The sequence below is a fragment of the Haemaphysalis longicornis genome, unplaced genomic scaffold (genome assembly GCF_048455015.1).
Source record: "Haemaphysalis longicornis isolate Haplotype H1 unplaced genomic scaffold, Haemaphysalis longicornis Haplotype H1 scaffold_4, whole genome shotgun sequence".
In the NCBI taxonomy this organism is placed as follows: domain Eukaryota; kingdom Metazoa; phylum Arthropoda; class Arachnida; order Ixodida; family Ixodidae; genus Haemaphysalis; species Haemaphysalis longicornis.
The window spans coordinates 214,643,293-214,663,324 of NW_027526361.1; the positions used below are offsets into that span (position 1 = coordinate 214,643,293).

Sequence of the window (20,032 nt, forward strand, 5' to 3'; positions counted from 1 at the left end):
CGGTTAATGAAGTTTAGATTTTTTTTAAATATAAGGAAGAAAGAAAGAAAGAAAAACACGCGCCCATAGTGGGGACCGAACCCACGCCTTTCGATTAGATCTCGAATGCCTTACCAATTCGGCTATCTGGGCGACTGTGTACTCCTTCACTTTCTGGGTATTTATATTTACTAGAAGTATATCTGACGCTTGAGGGTGGTAGCCAGCGCCACTCTGACTACACGGGGAGAAGGGGAGCTTCTTTTCAACCCCCGGGGCGTGACTCAAACGTCTACAGCCTGTCATGAGTGGGTAACTGGCGGGAAGCCCTCTTATGCTACCTAGGCATCAAGGCTGCCATAACCGAGACCCTCCCTAGGCTTTCGCAGGATAATAAAGTAAGGAAATGAAGGGCTCGTTGACGAAATACAGAAACATAGGTCGGCAGTCTACAACGCGAAAGGAGGCATAGGGGTGTGGTTAGGCTCTATTTTTTACTACGGGTAATGAAGTTAAGACTTTTTTTCAAATATAAGGAAGAAAGAAAGAAAGAAAAACACGCGCCCAGAGTGGGGACCGAACCCACGCCTTTCGATTAAATCTCGAATGCCTTACCAATTCGGCTATCTGGGCGACTGTGTACTCCTTCACTTTCTGGGTATTTATATTTACTAGAAGTATATCTGACGGTTGAGGGCGGTAGCCAGCGCCACTCTGACTACACGGGGAGACGGGGACCTTCTTTTCAACCCCCGGGGTCTGACTCAAACGTCTACAGCCTGTCATGAGTGGGTAACTGGCAGGAAGCCCTCTTATGCTACCTAGGCATCAAGGCTGCCATAACCGAGACCCTCGCTAGGCCATCGCAGAATAATATAGTAAGGAAATGAGGGGCTCGTTGAGGAAATACAGAAACATAGGTCGGAAGTCTACAACACCAAAGGAAGCATAGGGGTGTGGTTAGGCTCTATTTTTTACTTCGGGTAATGAAGTTAAGATTTTTTTAAATATAAGGAAGAAAGAAAGAAAGAAAAACACGCGCCCAGAGTGGGGACCGAACCCACGCCTTTCGATTAAATCTCGAATGCCTTACCAATTCGGCTATCTGGGCGACTGTGTACTCCTTCACTTTCTGGGTATTTATATTTACTAGAAGTATATCTGACGCTTGAGGGTGGTCGCCAGCGCCACTCTGACTACACGGGGAGAAGGGGACCTTCTTTTACACCCCCGGCCGTGACTCAAACGTCTACAGCCTGTCATGAGTGGGTAACTCGCGGGAAGCCCTCTTATACTACCTAGGCATAAAGGCTGCCATAACCGAGACCCTCGCTAGGCTATCGCAGAATAATATAGTAAGGAAATGAGGGGCTCGTTGAGGAAATACAGAAACATAGGTCGGCAGTCTACAACGCCAAAGGAGGCATGCGGGTGTGGTTAGGCTCTATTTTTTAATACGGTTAATGAAGTTTAGATTTTTTTTAAATATAAGAAAGAAAGAAAGAAAGAAAAACACGCGCCCAGAGTGGGGACCGAACCCACGCCTTTCGATTAGATCTCGAATGCCTTACCAATTCGGCTATCTGGGCGACTGTGTACTCCTTCACTTTCTGTGTATTTATATTTACTAGAAGTATATCTGACGCTTGAGGGTGGTAGCCAGCGCCACTCTGACTACACGGGAGAAGGGGACCTTCTTTTCAATCCCCGGGGCGTGACTCAAACGTCTACAGCCTGTCATGAGTGGGTAACTGGCGGGAAGCCCTCTTATGCTACCTAGGCATCAAGGCTGCCATAACCGAGACCCTCGCTAGGCTTTCGCAGAATAATATAGTACGGAAATGAGGGGCTCGTTGAGGAAATACAGAAACATAGGTCGGCTGTCTACAATGCCAAAGGAGGCATAGGGGTGTGGTTAGGCTCTATTTTTTACTACGGGTAATGAAGTTAAGAATTTTTTTAAAATATAAGGAAGAAAGAAAGAAAGAAAAACACGCGCCCAGAGTGGGGACCGAACCCACGCCTTTCGATTAAATCTCGAATGCCTTACCAATTCGGCTATCTGGGTGACTGTGTACTCCTTCACTTTCTGGGTATTTATATTTACTAGAAGTATATCTGGCGGTTGAGGGTGGTAGCCAGCGCCACTCTGACTACACGGGGAGACGGGGACCTTCTTTTGAACCCCCGGGGCCTGACTCAAACGTCTACAGCCTGTCATGAGTGGGTAACTGGCGGGAAGCCCTCTTATGCTACCTAGGCATCAAGGCTGCCATAACCGAGACCCTCACTAGGCTATCGCAGAATAATATAGTAAGGAAATGAGGGGCTCGTTGAGGAAATACAGGAACATAGGTCGGAAGTCTACAACGCCAAAGGAAGCATAGGGGTGTGGTTAGGCTCTTTTTTTACTATGGTTAATAAAGTTAAGATTTTTTTAAATATAAGGAAGAAAGAAAGAAAGAAAAACTTGCGCCCACAGTGGGGACCGAACCCACGACTTTCGATTGAATCTCGAATGCCTTACCAATTCGGCTATCTGGGCGACTGTGTACAACTTCACTTTCTGGGTATTTATATTTACTAGAAGTATATCTGACGCTTGAGGGTGGTCGCCAGCGCCACTCTGACTACACGGGGAGAAGGGGACCTTTTTTTACACCCCCGGCCGTGACTCAAACGTCTACAGCCTGTCATGAGTGGGTAACTCGCGGGAAGCCCTCTTATGCTACCTAGGCATCAAGGCTGCCATAACCGAGACCCTCGCTAGGCTATCGCAGAATAATATAGTAAGGAAATGAGGGGCTCGTTGAGGAAATACAGAAACATAGGTCGGCAGTCTACAACGCCAAAGGAGGCATAGGGGTGTGGTTAGGCTCTATTTTCTAATACGGTTAATGAAGTTTAGATTTTTTTTAAATATAAGGAAGAAAGAAAGAAAGCAAAACACGCGCCCAGAGTGGGGACCGAACCCACGCCTTTCGATTAGATCTCGAATGCCTTACCAATTCGGCTATATGGGCGACTGTGTACTCCTTCACTTTCTGGGTATTTATATTTACTAGAAGTATATCTGACGCTTGAGGGTGGTAGCCAGCGCCACTCTGACTACACGGGAGACGGGGACCTTATTTTCAACCCCCGGGGCGTGACTCAAACGTCTACAGCCTGTCATGAGTGGGTAACTGGCGGGAAGCCCTCTTATGCTACCTAGGCATCAAGGCTGCCATAACCGAGACCCTCGCTAGGCTTTCGCAGAATAATATAGTACGGAAATGAGGGGCTCGTTGAGGAAATACAGAAACATAGGTCGGCAGTCTACAACGCCAAAGGAGGCATAGGGGTGTGGTTAGGCTCTATTTTTTACTACGGTAATGAAGTTAAGATTTTTTTTAAATATATGGAAGAAAGAAAGAAAGAAAAACACGCGCCCAGAGTGGGGACCGAACCCACGCCTTTCGGTTAGATCTCGAATTCCTTACCAATTCGGCTATCTGGGCGACTGTGTACTCCTTCACTTTCTGGGTATTTATATTTTATAGACGTATATCTGACGCTTGAGGGTGGTAGCCAGCGCCACTCTGACTACACGGGGAAAAGGGGACCTTCTTTTCAACCCCCGGGGCGTGACTCAAACGTCTACAGCCTCTCATGAGTGGGTAACTGGCGGGAAGCCCTCTTATGCTACCTAGGCATCAAGGCTGCCATAACCGAGACCCTCGCTAGGCTTTCGCAGAATAATATAGTAAGGAATTGAGGGGCTCGTTGAGGAAATACAGAAACATAGGTCGGCTGTCTACAACGCCAAAGGAGGCATAGGGGTGTGGTTAGGCTCTATTTTTTACTACGGTTAATGAAGTTTAGATTTTTTTTTTAAATATAAGGAAGAAAGAAAAACACGCGTCCAGAGTGGGGACCGAACCCACGCCTTTCGATTAAATCTCGAATGCCTTACCAATTCGGCTATCTGGGCGACTGTGTACTCCTTCACTTTCTGGGTATTTATATTTACTAGAAGTATATCTGACGGTTGAGGGTGGTAGCCAGCGCCACTCTGACTACACGGGGAGACGGGGACCTTCTTTTCAACCCCCGGGGCCTGACTCAAACGTCTACAGCCTGTCATGAGTGGGTAACTGGCGGGAAGCCCTCTTATGCTACCTAGGCATCAAGGCTGCCATAACCGAGACCCTCGCTAGGCTATCGCAGAATAATATAGTAAGGAAATGAGGGGCTCGTTGAGGAAATACAGAAACATAGGTCGGCAGTCTACAACGCCAAAGGAGGCATAGGGGTGTGGTTAGGCTCTATTTTCTAATACGGTTAATGAAGTTTAGATTTTTTTTAAATATAAGGAAGAAAGAAAGAAAGCAAAACACGCGCCCAGAGTGGGGACCGAACCCACGCCTTTCGATTAGATCTCGAATGCCTTACCAATTCGGCTATATGGGCGACTGTGTACTCCTTCACTTTCTGGGTATTTATATTTACTAGAAGTATATCTGACGCTTGAGGGTGGTAGCCAGCGCCACTCTGACTACACGGGAGACGGGGACCTTATTTTCAACCCCCGGGGCGTGACTCAAACGTCTACAGCCTGTCATGAGTGGGTAACTGGCGGGAAGCCCTCTTATGCTACCTAGGCATCAAGGCTGCCATAACCGAGACCCTCGCTAGGCTTTCGCAGAATAATATAGTACGGAAATGAGGGGCTCGTTGAGGAAATACAGAAACATAGGTCGGCAGTCTACAACGCCAAAGGAGGCATAGGGGTGTGGTTAGGCTCTATTTTTTACTACGGTAATGAAGTTAAGATTTTTTTTAAATATATGGAAGAAAGAAAGAAAGAAAAACACGCGCCCAGAGTGGGGACCGAACCCACGCCTTTCGGTTAGATCTCGAATTCCTTACCAATTCGGCTATCTGGGCGACTGTGTACTCCTTCACTTTCTGGGTATTTATATTTTATAGACGTATATCTGACGCTTGAGGGTGGTAGCCAGCGCCACTCTGACTACACGGGGAAAAGGGGACCTTCTTTTCAACCCCCGGGGCGTGACTCAAACGTCTACAGCCTCTCATGAGTGGGTAACTGGCGGGAAGCCCTCTTATGCTACCTAGGCATCAAGGCTGCCATAACCGAGACCCTCGCTAGGCTTTCGCAGAATAATATAGTAAGGAATTGAGGGGCTCGTTGAGGAAATACAGAAACATAGGTCGGCTGTCTACAACGCCAAAGGAGGCATAGGGGTGTGGTTAGGCTCTATTTTTTACTACGGTTAATGAAGTTTAGATTTTTTTTTTAAATATAAGGAAGAAAGAAAAACACGCGTCCAGAGTGGGGACCGAACCCACGCCTTTCGATTAAATCTCGAATGCCTTACCAATTCGGCTATCTGGGCGACTGTGTACTCCTTCACTTTCTGGGTATTTATATTTACTAGAAGTATATCTGACGGTTGAGGGTGGTAGCCAGCGCCACTCTGACTACACGGGGAGACGGGGACCTTCTTTTCAACCCCCGGGGCCTGACTCAAACGTCTACAGCCTGTCATGAGTGGGTAACTGGCGGGAAGCCCTCTTATGCTACCTAGGCATCAAGGCTGCCATAACCGAGACCCTCGCTAGGCTATCGCAGAATAATATAGTAAGGAAATGAGGGGCTCGTTGAGGAAATACAGAAACATAGGTCGGAAGTCTACAACGCCAAAGGAAGCATAGGGATGTGGTTAGGCTCTTTTTTTTACTACGGTTAATAAAGTTAAGATTTTTTTAAATATAAGGAAGAAAGAAAGAAAGAAAAACACGCGCCCACAGTGGGGACCGAACCCACGCCTTTCGATTAGATCTCGAATGCCTTACCAATTCGGCTATCTGGGTGACTGTGTACTCCTTCACTTTCTGGGTATTTATATTTACTAGAAGTATATCTGACGCTTGAGGGTGGTAGCCAGCGCCACTCTGACTACACGGGAGACGGGGACCTTATTTTCAACCCCCGGGGCGTGACTCAAACGTCTACAGCCTGTCATGAGTGGGTAACTGGCGGGAAGCCCTCTTATGCTACCTAGGCATCAAGGCTGCCATAACCGAGACCCTCGCTAGGCTTTCGCAGAATAATATAGTACGGAAATGAGGGGCTCGTTGAGGAAATACAGAAACATAGGTCGGCAGTCTACAACGCCAAAGGAGGCATAGGGGTGTGGTTAGGCTCTATTTTTTACTACGGTAATGAAGTTAAGATTTTTTTAAATATATGGAAGAAAGAAAGAAAGAAAAACACGCGCCCAGAGTGGGGACCGAACCCACGCCTTTCGGTTAGATCTCGAATTCCTTACCAATTCGGCTATCTGGGCGACTGTGTACTCCTTCACTTTCTGGGTATTTATATTTACTAGAAGTATATCTGACGCTTGAGGGTGGTAGCCAGCGCCACTCTGACTACACGGGGAAAAGGGGACCTTCTTTTCAACCCCCGGGGCGTGACTCAAACGTCTACAGCCTCTCATGAGTGGGTAACTGGCGGGAAGCCCTCTTATGCTACCTAGGCATCAAGGCTGCCATAACCGAGACCCTCGCTAGGCTTTCGCAGAATAATATAGTAAGGAATTGAGGGGCTCGTTGAGGAAATACAGAAACATAGGTCGGCTGTCTACAACGCCAAAGGAGGCATAGGGGTGTGGTTAGGCTCTATTTTTTACTACGGTTAATGAAGTTTAGATTTTTTTTTAAATATAAGGAAGAAAGAAAAACACGCGTCCAGAGTGGGGACCGAACCCACGCCTTTCGATTAAATCTCGAATGCCTTACCAATTCGGCTATCTGGGCTACTGTGTACTCCTTCACTTTCTGGGTATTTATATTTACTAGAAGTATATCTGACGGTTGAGGGTGGTAGCCAGCGCCACTCTGACTACACGGGGAGACGGGGACCTTCTTTTCAACCCCCGGGGCCTGACTCAAACGTCTACAGCCTGTCTTGAGTGGGTAACTGGCGGGAAGCCCTCTTATGCTACCTAGGCATCAAGGCTGCCATAACCGAGACCCTCGCTAGGCCATCGCAGAATAATATAGTACGGAAATGAGGGGCTCGTTGAGGAAATACAGAAACATAGGTCGGCAGTCTACAACGCCAAAGGAAGCATTGGGGTGTGGTTAGGCTCTATTTTTTACTTCGGGTAATGAAGTTAAGATTTTTTTTAAATATAAGGAAGAAAGAAAGAAAGAAAAACACGCGCCCAGAGTGGGGACCGAACCCACGCCTTTCGATTAAATCTCGAATGCCTTACCAATTCGGCTATCTGGGCGACTGTGTACTCCTTCACTTTCTGGGTATTTATATTTACTAGAAGTATATGTGACGCTTGAGGGTGGTCGCCAGCGCCACTCTAACTACACGGGGAGAAGGGGACCTTCTTTTACACCCCCGGCCGTGACTCAAACGTCTACAGCCTGTCATGAGTCTGTAACTGGCGGGAAGCCCTCTTATGCTACCTAGGCATCAAGGCTGCTATAACCGAGACCCTCGCTAGGCTTTCGCAGGATAATATAGTAAGGAAATGAGGGGCTCGTTGAGGAAATACAGAAACATAGGTCGGCAGTCTACAACGCCAAAGGAGGCATAGGGGTGTGGTTAGGCTCTATTTTTTACTACGGGTAATGAAGTTAAGATTTTTTTTAAAATATAAGGAAGAAAGAAAGAAAGAAAAACACGCGCCCAGAGTGGGGACCGAACCCACGCCTTTCGATTAAATCTCGAATGCCTTACCAATTCGGCTATCTGGGCGACTGTGTACTCCTTCACTTTCTCGGTATTTATATTTACTAGAAGTATATCTGACGGTTGAGGGTGGTAGCCAGCGCCACTCGACTACACGTGGAGACGGGGACCTTCTTTTCAACCCCCGGGGCGTGACTCAAACGTCTACAGCCTGTCATGAGTGGGTAACTGGCGGGAAGCCCTCTTATGCTACCTAGGCATCAAGGCTGCCATAACCGAGACCCTCGCTAGGATTTCGCAGAATAATATAGTAAGGAAATGAGGGGCTCGTTGAGGAAATACAGAAACATAGGTCGGCAGTCTACAACGCCAAAGGAGGCATAGGGGTGTGGTTAGGCTCTATTTTTTACTACGGGTAAAGAAGTTACGATTTTTTTTAAATATAAGGAAGAAAGAAAGGAAGAAAAACACGCGCCCAGAGTGGGGACCGAACCCACGCCTTTCGGTTAGATCTCGAATGCCTTACCAATTCGGCTATCTGGGCGACTGTGTACTCCTTCACTTTCTGGGTATTTATATTTACTAGAAGTATATCTGACGCTTGGGGGTGGTAGCCAGCGCCACTCTGACTACACGGGGAAAAGGGGACCTTCTTTTCAACCCGCGGGGCATGACTCAAACGTCTACAGCCTATCATGAGTGGGTAACTGGCGGGAAGCCCTCTTATGCTACCTAGGCATCAAGGCTGCCATAACCGAGACCCTCGCTAGGATTTCGCAGAATAATATAGTAAGGAAATGAGGGGCTCGTTGAGGAAATACAGAAACATAGGTCGGCAGTCTACAACGCCAAAGGAGGCATAGGGGTGTGGTTAGGCTTTTTTTTACTACGGGTAATGAAGTTACGATTTTTTTTAAATATAAGGAAGAAAGAAAGGAAGAAAAACACGCGCCCAGAGTGGGGACCTAACCCACGCCTTTCGGTTAGATCTCGAATGCCTTACCAATTCGGCTATCTGGGCGACTGTGTACTCCTTCACTTTCTGGGTATTTATATTTACTAGAAGTATATCTGACGCTTGGGGGTGGTAGCCAGCGCCACTCTGACTACACGGGGAAAAGGGGACCTTCTTTTCAACCCGCGGGGCGTGACTCAAACGTCTACAGCCTATCATGAGTGGGTAACTGGCGGGAAGCCCTCTTATGCTACCTAGGCATCAAGGCTGCCATAACCGAGACCCTCGCTAGGATTTCGCAGAATAATATAGTAAGGAAATGAGGGGCTCGTTGAGGAAATACAGAAACATAGGTCGGCAGTCTACAACGCCAAAGGAGGCATAGGGGTGTGGTTAGGCTCTATTTTTTACTACGGGTAATGAAGTTACGATTTTTTTTAAATATAAGGAAGAAAGAAAGGAAGAAAAACACGCGCCCAGAGTGGGGACCGAACCCACGCCTTTCTATTAGATCTCGAATGCCTTACCAATTCGGCTATCTGGGCGACTGTGTACTCCTTGACTTTCTGGGTACTTATATTTACTAGAAGTATATGTGACGCTTGAGGGTGGTAGCCAGCGCCACTCTGACTACACGGGGAGAAGGGGACCTTCTTTTACACCCCCGGGGCGTGACTCAAACGTCTATCAGCCTGTCATGAGTGGGTAACTGGCGGGAAGCCCTCTTATGCTACCTAGGCATCAAGGCTGCCATAACCGAGACCCTCGCTAGGATTTCGCAGAATAATATAGTAAGGAAATGAGGGGCTCGTTGAGGAAATACAGAAACATAGGTCGGCAGTCTACACCGCCAAAGGAGACATAGGGGTGTGGTTAGGCTCTATTTTTTACTACGGTTAATAAAGTTAAGATTTTTTTTAAATATAAGGAAGAAAGAAAGAAAGAAAAACACGCGCCCAGAGTGGGGACCGAAACCACGCCTTTCGATTAAATCTCGAATGCCTTACCAATTCGGCTAACTGGGCGACTGTGTACTCCTTCACTTTCTCGGTATTTATATTTACTAGAAGTATATCTGACGGTTGAGGGTGGTAGCCAGCGCCACTCTGACTACACGTGGAGACGGGGACCTTCTTTTCAACCCCCGGGGCGTGACTCAAACGTCTACAGCCTGTCATGAGTGGGTAATGGCGGGAAGCCCTCTTATGCTACCTAGGCATCAACGCTGCCATAAACGAGACCCTCGCTAGGCTATCGCAGAATAATATAGTAAGGAAATGAGGGGCTCGTTGAGGAAATACAGAAACATAGGTCGGCAGTCTACAACGCCAAAGGAGGCATAGGGGTGTGGTTAGGCTCTATTTTTTAATACGGGTAATGACGTTTAGATTTTTTTTAAATATAAGGAAGAAAGAAAGAAAGAAAAACACGCGCCCAGATTGGGGACCGAACGCACGCCTTTCGATTAGATCTCGAATGACTTACCATTTCGGCTATCTGGGCAACTGTGTACTCCTTCACTTTCTTGGTATTTATATTTACTAGAAGTATATCTGACGCTTGAGGGTGGTAGCCAGCGCCACTCTGACTACACGGGGAGACGGGGACCTTCTTTTCAACCCCTGGGGCGTGACTCAAACGTCTACAGCCTGTCATGAATGGGTAACTGGCGGGAAGCCCTCTTATGCTACCTAGGCATCAAGGCTGCCATATCCGAGACGCTCGCTAGGCTTTCGCAGAATGATATAGTAAGGAAATGAGGGGCTCGTTGAGGAAATACAGAAACATAGGTCGGCAGTCTACAACGCCAAAGGAGGCATAGGGGTGTGGTTAGGCTCTATTTTTTACTACGGGTAATGAAGTTACGATTTTTTTTAAATATAAGGAAGAAAGAAAGAAAGAAAAACACGCGCCCAGAGTGGGGACCGAACCCACGCCTTTCGATTAAATCTCGAATGCCTTACCAATTCGGCTATCTGGGCGACTGTGTACTCCTTCACTTTCTGTGTATTTATATTTACTAGAAGTATATCTGACGCTTGAGGGTGGTAGTCAGCGCACTCTGACTGCACGGGGAGAAGGGGACCTTCTTTTACACCCCCGGGCCGTGACTCAAACGTCTACAGCCTGTCATGAGTGGGTAACTCGCGGGAAGCCCTCTTATGCTATCTAGGCATCAAGGCTGCCATAACCGAGACCCTCGCTAGGCTTTCGCAGAATAATATAGTACGGAAATGAGGAGCTCGTTGAGGAAATACAGAAACATAGGTCGGCAGTCTACAACGCCAAAGGAGGCATAGGGGTGTGGTTAGGCTGTATTTTTTTACTACGGTTAATGAAGTTAAGATTTTTTTGAAATATATGGAAGAAAGAAAGAAAGAAAAACACGCGCCAAGAGTGGGGACCGAACCCACGCCTTTCGGTTAGATCTCGAATGCCTTACCAATTCGGCTATCTGGGCGACTGTGTACTCCTTCACTTTCTGGGTATTTATATTTACTAGAAGTATATCTGACGCTTGGGGGTGGTAGCCAGCGCCACTCTGACTACACGGGGAAAAGGGGACCTTCTTTTCAACCCGCGGGGCGTGACTCAAACGTCTACAGCCTCTCATGAGTGGGTAACTGGCGGGAAGCCCTCTTATGCTACCTAGGCATCAAGGCTGCCATAACCGAGACCCTCGCTAGGATTTCGCAGAATAATATAGTAAGGAAATGGGGGGCTCGTTGAGGAAATACAGAAACATAGGTCGGCAGTCTACACCGCCAAAGGAGACATAGGGGTGTGGTTAGGCTCTATTTTTTACTACGGTTAATAAAGTTAAGATTTTTTTTAAATATAAGGAAGAAAGAAAGAAAGAAAAACACGCGCCCAGAGTGGGGACCGAACCCACGCCTTTCGATTAGATCTCGAATGCCTTACCAATTTGGCTATCTGGGCGACTGTGTACTCCTTCACTTTCTGGGTATTTATATTTACTAGAAGTATATCTAACGCTTGAGGGTGGGAGCCAGCGCCACTCTGACTACACGGGGAGAACGGGACCTTCTTTTCAACCCCTGCGGCGTTACTCAAACGTCTACAGCCTGTCATGAGTGGGTAACTGGCGGGAAGCCCTCTTATGCTATCTAGGCATCAAGGCTGCCATAACCGAGACCCTCGTAAAAAATAGAGCCTAACCACACCCCTATGCCTCCTTTGGCGTTGTAGGCTGCCGACCCATGTTTCTGTATTTCCTCAACGAGCCCCTCATTTCCTTACGATATTATTCTGCGTTAACTCGAATTAGTAAAAACCGGGAAATATTTCGAGATAAGCGGATTTTCGAGATAAGCAAAGTTGCGTGAATTGCCGTGAAATATCGAGTTCTTTGCACTAAAGGCGCTACTACTTAGCAGCTCCTAAACACCAGCTTTCAATCTGGCTTTTCATAAAGGTTTTAAAGAGAAAAACAACATACAGAAGACGTTCACGGGCTTGGTTTTGTAGCACTGCAATTTTACTTAGCAGGAAAGAACTGCGTAACGCTGGTCTGCTTTGCGGCCTCACTCGGGCCTATTGTAAGAAATCCTCTAGCTGCTTGACGGAGTTGACGCATTGCATTATCCGATCTTCCCCGCCGCTGCACTCAAAGTTATTTCGCAGCAAGCGCAGCCATTCCCCGTTTCGGCATATGTCGGCACCTCTCAAGGAGGTTCGTCATCATCGCCCCCGTCTTCGCCGTCCTTTTGTGGCTATTTCAACGATTTCGGCGTCCGTAAGTTCTCCTGTCACGCGCACATCCTGCTGTACCTCTGCGCATGTCTCTACCGTCACATGACGCGCCACGAAGTCGATATGCCTCTAGGCTCATACTTCACGTTTAAGGAAAACATCGGCTTTGTGATAGTCGCGGCTAAACGAGAAAGAAATCGAGGGGCTTATGCGCGGCAGCATCGTGCGAATCTTGTGAAACGGTACGCGGCGGCGAAATTTTCGTTCCCCTCTGTCAAGATTTCGAGATATCCGCAGTTTGACCCAAAAATACTTCGAAATAAAGGGCACCAAATACATAGGACGTATAGGAAATGGTTCGGTGCCACAGAAAATTTCGACTTAGCCGATTTTTCGAGATATCCGAGTTCGACTTAACAATATATATATATATATATATATATATAAATATATATATATATATATATATATATATATATATATATATATATATATATATATATATATATATATATATATATATATATACAGAAGACAAGAGAAACTTCGAACAAGGTAAAAAGGTAAAAGCACGATTGTTGCCAACGCTTCATCAAAGAGGCTTGCTTTCGTCAGGGCAATATCTCGCCTGGCTGGCGGGCTTTATATAGGGCTAGGTCCCCGTGCGAGAGGAGAGAAGGAAAGGAGGAAGTGAAATTGAGAAAGCGGATTGGTTTGGGAGTATGTCGAGTGAGATATTGAGAGGGAAAGTTGGTTGTATAGTTGGAGGCGCGAAGTAGGTCACAGGGAAGTCTGCCGGGGGTTGATATTCCGGGACTTTTTGGAGAGAAAGGAGGAGAGGATGTTTGTGACCCGCCGCGGGGCATACCGAATAGTTCTCAGAACCGCCAGAAGCAGACCAGGCGGAGAGGGTGGGGTCCTTATCACAAAATATCTACAAGCCTCAGGTGAAAAGAGAAGGTAGAGATGGGGGAAATAACTAGGTCAAGGAAAAAAGAAAAAGAGAAAAGAAAAAACCCCGAGGGAAACCACACAAACCCACAAACAAAAGAAAAAGCAATGACCCGGGAAGTGAAATGGCACGTGTCACCCACGGCAACAATCCTGGACCAGGCCTGTCCTGAAACTCAAAAACGAAAAGTTAAAGTTAGAGTGACATACGGGGCACAAAAAAAGCGGAGAAAAAAATGCATTAAAATAAATACAATGAAATTCCAAAAGCAAAGGTCGGAGCTATGAGGGCGAGTATTAGGCGGGAAGCTAATTACTCGGAATATCCCAGAATAACCGGAATATCAACCCCCGGCGGACTTCCCTGTGAATTACTTCGCGGCTCAAACTATACTACCTTATTTCCCCCTCAATATCTCTCTAGACATACTCCCAAACCAATCCGCTTTTTCAATTTCCCTTCCTTCTTTCCTTCTCTCCTCTCACCTGGACACCTACCCCTATATAAAGCGGGCCAGCCAGGCGAGAGATTGCCCTGACGAATGGAAGTCTCTTTGCTGAAACGTTCGCAACAATCGTGTTGTTACCTTCTTCGAAGTTTTTCTTGTCTTGTGTTCTCTACCATCTTCAAAGCTCTACTGCTCCCTGAATTTCGTGGACGAGGATGACGGAACAAGGTAAGCCCCCTCTCCTTTCCCTGGCACACGTAGCCCTGATCGGTGATAACCACTTTAAGTACATTCACGACCACATCCGTTCCCGACAACATTCCCCATACATCAGCTTTCAAAGTGGCGCCACAACCCTTGACATCAGGAAACTCATTGACGCCGCCCCACGCAACATCACTCACTTCATTCTTCACTTTGGCTCTAACGGCTTAAAGAACAACACCGCTGAAAGCACCATCGCGGCCATGAAAACTCGTGTTCACGACGTTCAGACCAACAGGCCTAAAGCAAAGATAACCCTCACAACAGTACTTCCCAAGATCGAAAACAAACACAGCCAGACATACCCCAGACACAAAGACTTTTAGCTCACTCACAAAGGTCAGCTAAGTTTAACGACTTCCTCGTGTACCTTGGACACAACAAAAAAACGTTGGTATTATCCACCACGCAAAAATTTACCACGCCCCCTAGGACACCAGGCAAAGGACGGACTACACCCTTACTTTCGAGGCGTCAGACTGATTTCCGAAAACATCAAGCACAGGTTGAGGAACTCATTTAAGGTGACGCTCCCAACATCACGCATCAGCCTCCCGTCTCCGGCCAGCACAGCACAACAGCACCAACTCAACACCCCCAACAGTAGCGAAATGTATGTCCACGTATGAGCAGCACATGTAACACCAGCACACGAGCCATGGACTTGGCCACAACACCAGCTGTACAGCACGCAAGCGAACAACAACCCGACCCACCAAAGACATCACGCTCGTGGTTCACGCAGATGCCAACACGCAGTATAACACCAACAGGCACCAAAACAGGCATCGATGACGGCCTCACCCCCAGCAGCCCCCCTAAAATACTTTCTCCAACCAAAAAACTGTCACCCCGGAGGTCTGCTCGAAACAAACACAAATGACTACCACCGAGTAGACCGGATACTCCAACCCCTTAACCCCGCTCTTTCCTCAAAGCTCGAAAACTAGCCGGCAAACAAACCAACTACAGATTTCACTTGTAAACGTACTCCTCGTACCTCCAAAGCAAAAAGATCCCCAAAGGCCTCCGCATAAAAGTTAGTTGTTCTCTTGGTGAGGTCCCTTCTGAACTAGCTTCCAGGTGGCAAGGTATTCCCAGGCAGCACAGGACCGTTCGGCCTAACTCAAGCCGGTGTAGTTTGGACAGTGATTTTCCATCCGGCCTTTTTCCGGCAGACGTGTACGGCCCGTGTCCAAATGTGGGCCTTTTGGCCGTACACGGCCGTCCTCCCAAAACTATCCAATGGCCAGTCTCCGTCGGCCGGTCAACGAGGCTTTCATTCACACGGCCAGATTCCTGCCGTAGGGCTCCGGGTATTCGAAAGCCACCCATGTGCGGCTGAAGTACGGCCACCGGAACTTACCCTAGATGCGTTCGTCGAACTCCAGCCGGACTAAAGCTGCCGGAAGTTCGGCCATGCTACGGGCATTGGAGTTCAGCCACAGTACGTTAACTGTACTTTCGCTGGTGGACGACCACTGCATGCAGCGCAAGCAGATGACTCAGTCGCACTGCCAACGGCGAAAGCCCGCCATTTCGGAAAAGGTTGTTGTTGGGTGAGTTGGCTCATGTTGGTGAATAAACACGGACTTAGCGCGAAAAAGCAACACATCCAAAAGTACGGGACAAGCGCAAACTCTCAACTAACTTTTATTGGACAGAGCACACACATATAAGTACACTTGTGTATAGGTCGCTCATGCGCACTTTCTACAACCATAACAATCTGTATCCAAAGTCTAGCTGAGCTCAGCATCAATAAAGCAATAAATCTTTTAGCAATAAATGGTATTCCGATGGACTAAAATGTCAACTTGTAATCCCCAGTGAGTCCATGCAACTTGCTGGTTCGCATAGTACCACTCATAACTGCTTGACAAAAGAGGTTGGTTCATTTAACGCGTAGAAACACCGAGCGGATGAAAAACACGTCTGCATCGCTTGGCTCCTTAGCGGCTTTTTCAAATCGCAAGTTTCCAGAAGTGCACGGGTTCTCCGCGCTCAGATACGTGCAGTTGTTCGGCTGTACACCTCTTACCGAAGTAACGACGGATAACCTGAGACTTTACGTCGGCTGATCTCCAGGTGAGCACCGGTTGCCAATTATTCTGCGGCCGTTCGCTTGCCGTGATCCGGGCGAAGACCGCTAACCAAAAGAAAAACGTACATTTTTGGGCCGCACGTCGGCCGGTCTCCTTTATTACACCGGTTGCACGAAGAAAACGGATCGTCCGCCACCGAACACGCGGTTCACCGTAGAGAGAGCGAATGCACGGCAGCCGCACTCAGGCTGGTTTTCTTACGAACACCAACTGCACACGAAAACGAATATTCTGTAGCAGATCGCTTGCCGCACTTCGGCTGAACACCGTTTCTTGAAGGAAAAACGGATGTCCTATTGCCGTACGTCGGCCGTTCTTCTTCTGAACGTACGTCGCCGAATGTAAAATGAATATCTGGCAGCCAAGTACCTGCCGCTGTGTGTCTGAACACGGGCGGGCGGAGAAATATCGAAATTCTGGTAGCCAAATGTTGGCTGTTTAACGGCTCAACAGTGGCTGCCAGAGACTGGATGCTGGCCTCACATGCCAGAAAGCAGCCATAGATGGGCGGGTCTTCGGACACTTTATGTTTTGCCTGGGTTCTAAGTAATGCTTCGCTTTCCCTCCTAGAAATTCTTAGAGACCACTGTACTAGCCAACTCAGCCTCTTCAACAACCAGATTGAAGCTCTTTCGCAAACCGAGCACGAGAAACTGGATCTCCATATTTTCATAAATCGGAAGGAAAATGATCTTAGCAATTAGCAAGCGGTTAAGTTTCAACGTGACCAGATTCCCTCGCGATCTACAGCTTGCACTGTAGAAAATCAGCCTCTCAATAGCCCGGACTCAATGTCGCAATCACAATGGGCCACTGAGACGTAGACAACAAGCATCTGCAAAAGTGTCGTGTTGACTCGCAGAGTGAGTCCGTTTATTTGCAGATTATACGCTGTGACAAATCTGAGCTCAGTTTACACTATACCAAATGCCAACAGCAACTTTGATTGCGTAGTGTGTGCCTCGACCTATCAGCAAATGAGGGGAAGCTCAGTGGGACAAAATACGTATGTTTGAAGACAATGGGAAATATCGGTTGCACAACAGGCAGGCAGTGCAGGGTGAGCGCAAAACCTGGGGCAATGTCAGCCGCGACTGCCACGAAGTTATTTCTAGACAGGCAAGAAGAAAACTGGCCAAGCAAACACCAACCTTTGGCAAAATTTTCTAATGTGAGTGTCAATCAGTTCAATCCTACCACCGTGCAGCATGGTTAGGGTTTGCATAGTTGGAACTGATGGGAACCACCAGGTATTGTAGCTTCGATTGGTATTGCCCTGCATAAAAATACAAGTGCGACAAGGTTTCATAAGCCTCATTTTAAGAGGTCGTCTGTTCGTTAAGCTATTGATCCTGATGTGTGTATAGTCAGGCACAGGTTTTCAGTTGTGACTAGAAGAAATGTGGAACCACCGGGGGCGCAGTTGTAACGATACAGAGCGCTCTCGCGAAAGGCATAGGCTCGTAAAATGTCGGATGTTTTAGATCCAAGACTATGGAAGATGACGTGAAATGATGCGGCACAGCAATATTCATCCGCAACAATCACCAGGTACCAGAGGGCGAAGATACAATCGTTAAAAAGCCTGGCCATTGGATATTTAAACAGTCAAACCATGCACACTGCAGGCTTGGCGGGGGACTCTTTGCCGGGACGAATTATAGTGACAACGACGGCCAATAGAATATTTCAAAGACGAAATCCAGGTGATGGTGTCATAAATTTTTGCAAATGAGATGCCTTACATTAGGCGATCGGCGGAATTTGTGCAGCCCGCGCAACAGAAAGTTATTCCATTTACGCAAAGAAGTATTTGTGTTCGGTTGATGGCAAGACAGGTCTCGTATAGAAGATGACGCTGTTGCGTTCAGGCCGTTGTTGTGCCAAACCCATCCTTATACTCTTGCTCAGTGTGTAATGGTGCACTTTAGTTGAAGTTGATGGATCAAAAATTCCTACAACGTGTGCCGACGTAAGCAACGTGATGAGGTTATTAGGGTTTTTCTTCTTTAAGGATCCGTGCGTCGCTATTGCTGTTTTTAGGTAATGTCACACGACACGAAATGTCTAAAAAATGCCAGATGAATCGATAGAGGTAGGAACGGAGGCCTACAATCCTCCGCATATCTTGAAGAGATTATGGTTTCGGGAACGTAGGCAAAGCTCGAACGTTATCAGGGTCCGGATGAAAGCCATGACATCGACAATTTGCCCAACCAGATAATTTTGCGGTAATAAAGTGACGTTTTTGCGAGTTTAGCGGCCCGCCCGTTTTTTTGAAGCAGTTCCTGCCCTGCCGAAATTCGTTTGATGTGAGTATAAAATCAAGGAAATGGCGTTTACGTCGTCCAGGCTGCATAATCCATTCGACCTCCTGAGTCGTACAGTAACTATTCTATGGTTTGCTCGTAGGTAGCGAAGGCGTGCTTTAGGACCTGCAGCAATATCATTAACTTGTACAGGCCGTCGGGGGTTACGAACGCCGTTTTTTAGTGTCTGTAGTTTGCAATCTAACTTTCCAAATATCCGTATTTGAGGTCGATAGACAAAAGTGTTTGGCACTACGGACGAAGTACAGCACGCTATGAAACCTGAATAACAGATAAACGCCGTTCTTCCTAGCAGGGGTGTGTCGTCGCCAATATTTGCAGAAGCGGCAGCTCCCATCGTTCCTTTTAGGCGAACAAACTGGTAAAACATGCGTATTTGGCAAAGCATGCTGAAGTCTTTTCGAAGCATCCTTTCCTTCTCCTAAAAAACGAGGAGTTGTTCGGAATGAAAACACGTAATGGGCGTCAGTGAACAGTCCTGGCGTCACCGGTGCTTTTATTATATTGAAACAGCAGTAGTCTGGTCCCAAGAACAATTGTCGAAGTCAAGGAAAATGTCAGGATAGGTTGCGAAACGTTTGACTGAAACGACGGCTCGTGTGCAAGGAGATTGTAAGCGATCATTTCCGTGAAATTACACAGGGACAAAATTTATTTAGATTGAATTGCACGATCTTTTTATGCAGGTAAATGCTCGAAACCACATCTGTTGGCAAGGAAGAACGAGATGAGCATTGGTAAAATTTGAGCATTTCAACCACACTTAAGGAAAGCAATGCATACTTTCCATTCGGTAATGGTAAAACCAGTGCTCTGTAAGAGAATATCGCGGGAGAGCATTAGTCCCAGAAATGCGTAAATACGTACTCACCTTCCAAAACCGTTGGTTCCGGCTACATGTGAATGTAGGTTGCTCCCTGAGGCTCTATACGTGCATCATATAGGTGGAGAAAATCTGCCCTAAAGGTTCCTCGGCATTAGACACCGCTGAAGGTTTTTGAAAGGGTATTTTAATTGCCGGAATATAAAAACCGCGGGGAAAGTAGAGGGAAACCACGAAGCAGTGACTAAGAGCAATATGGCCCTACAGAAAATCATGGGCAAGGTTTTGGCCGTGAGGGCATGGCGGCTATAGGGCAAACCCAAAGTAGTTGCGCGAGCTGCTGCATGAACACAGGCGGTGCACATTCCGACGACAGCGGACGTCTCCTTATCGGTTACCTCGACGTTACCGAGAGTGAGTTATGTCATAAAATTGTGGAGGCGACAATGGGACTTTGACGTTGTCACCAAAATGTAAGCTCCTGTATCAGTAGGGGCACCAGCTGGAACACCATCCACGTCAGGGTCTCATATTTCGCCTGTAGCGAACGTTAGCTGAGCAATTGGTGGCCGGGTATAAGATGGTAGGGCGGGGGCACGGAAATCATCCCAGTCGAGGTTGAGCGGAAGTCAAGCTACGGTTGAGTATAAGGGGCGAGATAGTATCGTCTCCGCAACGCTCAGAGCGACTTGCATAGGGCAGGTGTTGCTGTCGGAACATAGAGACAACGAAGCAGGGTTAG

The 20,032-nt window shown here is 47.3% G+C and overlaps 10 non-coding genes across 10 annotated transcripts; all 10 read right to left on the reverse strand.

Moving 5' to 3' along the window:
* Positions 1–540: 540 nt before the first annotated feature.
* On the reverse strand, positions 541–612 carry Trnak-uuu (transfer RNA lysine (anticodon UUU)). Its single transcript has one exon. It is a non-coding gene; the product is annotated as a tRNA-Lys (tRNA).
* Positions 613–1,018: 406 nt separating this feature from the next.
* Positions 1,019–1,090, reverse strand: Trnak-uuu (transfer RNA lysine (anticodon UUU)). The gene has a single exon. It is a non-coding gene; the product is annotated as a tRNA-Lys (tRNA).
* Positions 1,091–1,975: 885 nt separating this feature from the next.
* Positions 1,976–2,047, reverse strand: Trnak-uuu (transfer RNA lysine (anticodon UUU)). The gene has a single exon. It is a non-coding gene; the product is annotated as a tRNA-Lys (tRNA).
* Positions 2,048–2,452: 405 nt separating this feature from the next.
* Positions 2,453–2,524, reverse strand: Trnae-uuc (transfer RNA glutamic acid (anticodon UUC)). Its single transcript has one exon. It is a non-coding gene; the product is annotated as a tRNA-Glu (tRNA).
* A 1,356-nt stretch (positions 2,525–3,880) lies between these two features.
* On the reverse strand, positions 3,881–3,952 carry Trnak-uuu (transfer RNA lysine (anticodon UUU)). Its single transcript has one exon. It is a non-coding gene; the product is annotated as a tRNA-Lys (tRNA).
* A 1,357-nt stretch (positions 3,953–5,309) lies between these two features.
* Trnak-uuu (transfer RNA lysine (anticodon UUU)) lies at positions 5,310–5,381 on the reverse strand. Its single transcript has one exon. It is a non-coding gene; the product is annotated as a tRNA-Lys (tRNA).
* Positions 5,382–6,735: 1,354 nt separating this feature from the next.
* Positions 6,736–6,807, reverse strand: Trnak-uuu (transfer RNA lysine (anticodon UUU)). The gene has a single exon. It is a non-coding gene; the product is annotated as a tRNA-Lys (tRNA).
* Positions 6,808–7,214: 407 nt separating this feature from the next.
* Positions 7,215–7,286, reverse strand: Trnak-uuu (transfer RNA lysine (anticodon UUU)). The gene has a single exon. It is a non-coding gene; the product is annotated as a tRNA-Lys (tRNA).
* Positions 7,287–7,693: 407 nt separating this feature from the next.
* On the reverse strand, positions 7,694–7,765 carry Trnak-uuu (transfer RNA lysine (anticodon UUU)). Its single transcript has one exon. It is a non-coding gene; the product is annotated as a tRNA-Lys (tRNA).
* A 2,799-nt stretch (positions 7,766–10,564) lies between these two features.
* Positions 10,565–10,636, reverse strand: Trnak-uuu (transfer RNA lysine (anticodon UUU)). The gene has a single exon. It is a non-coding gene; the product is annotated as a tRNA-Lys (tRNA).
* Between the last annotated feature and the right edge of the window lie 9,396 nt (positions 10,637–20,032).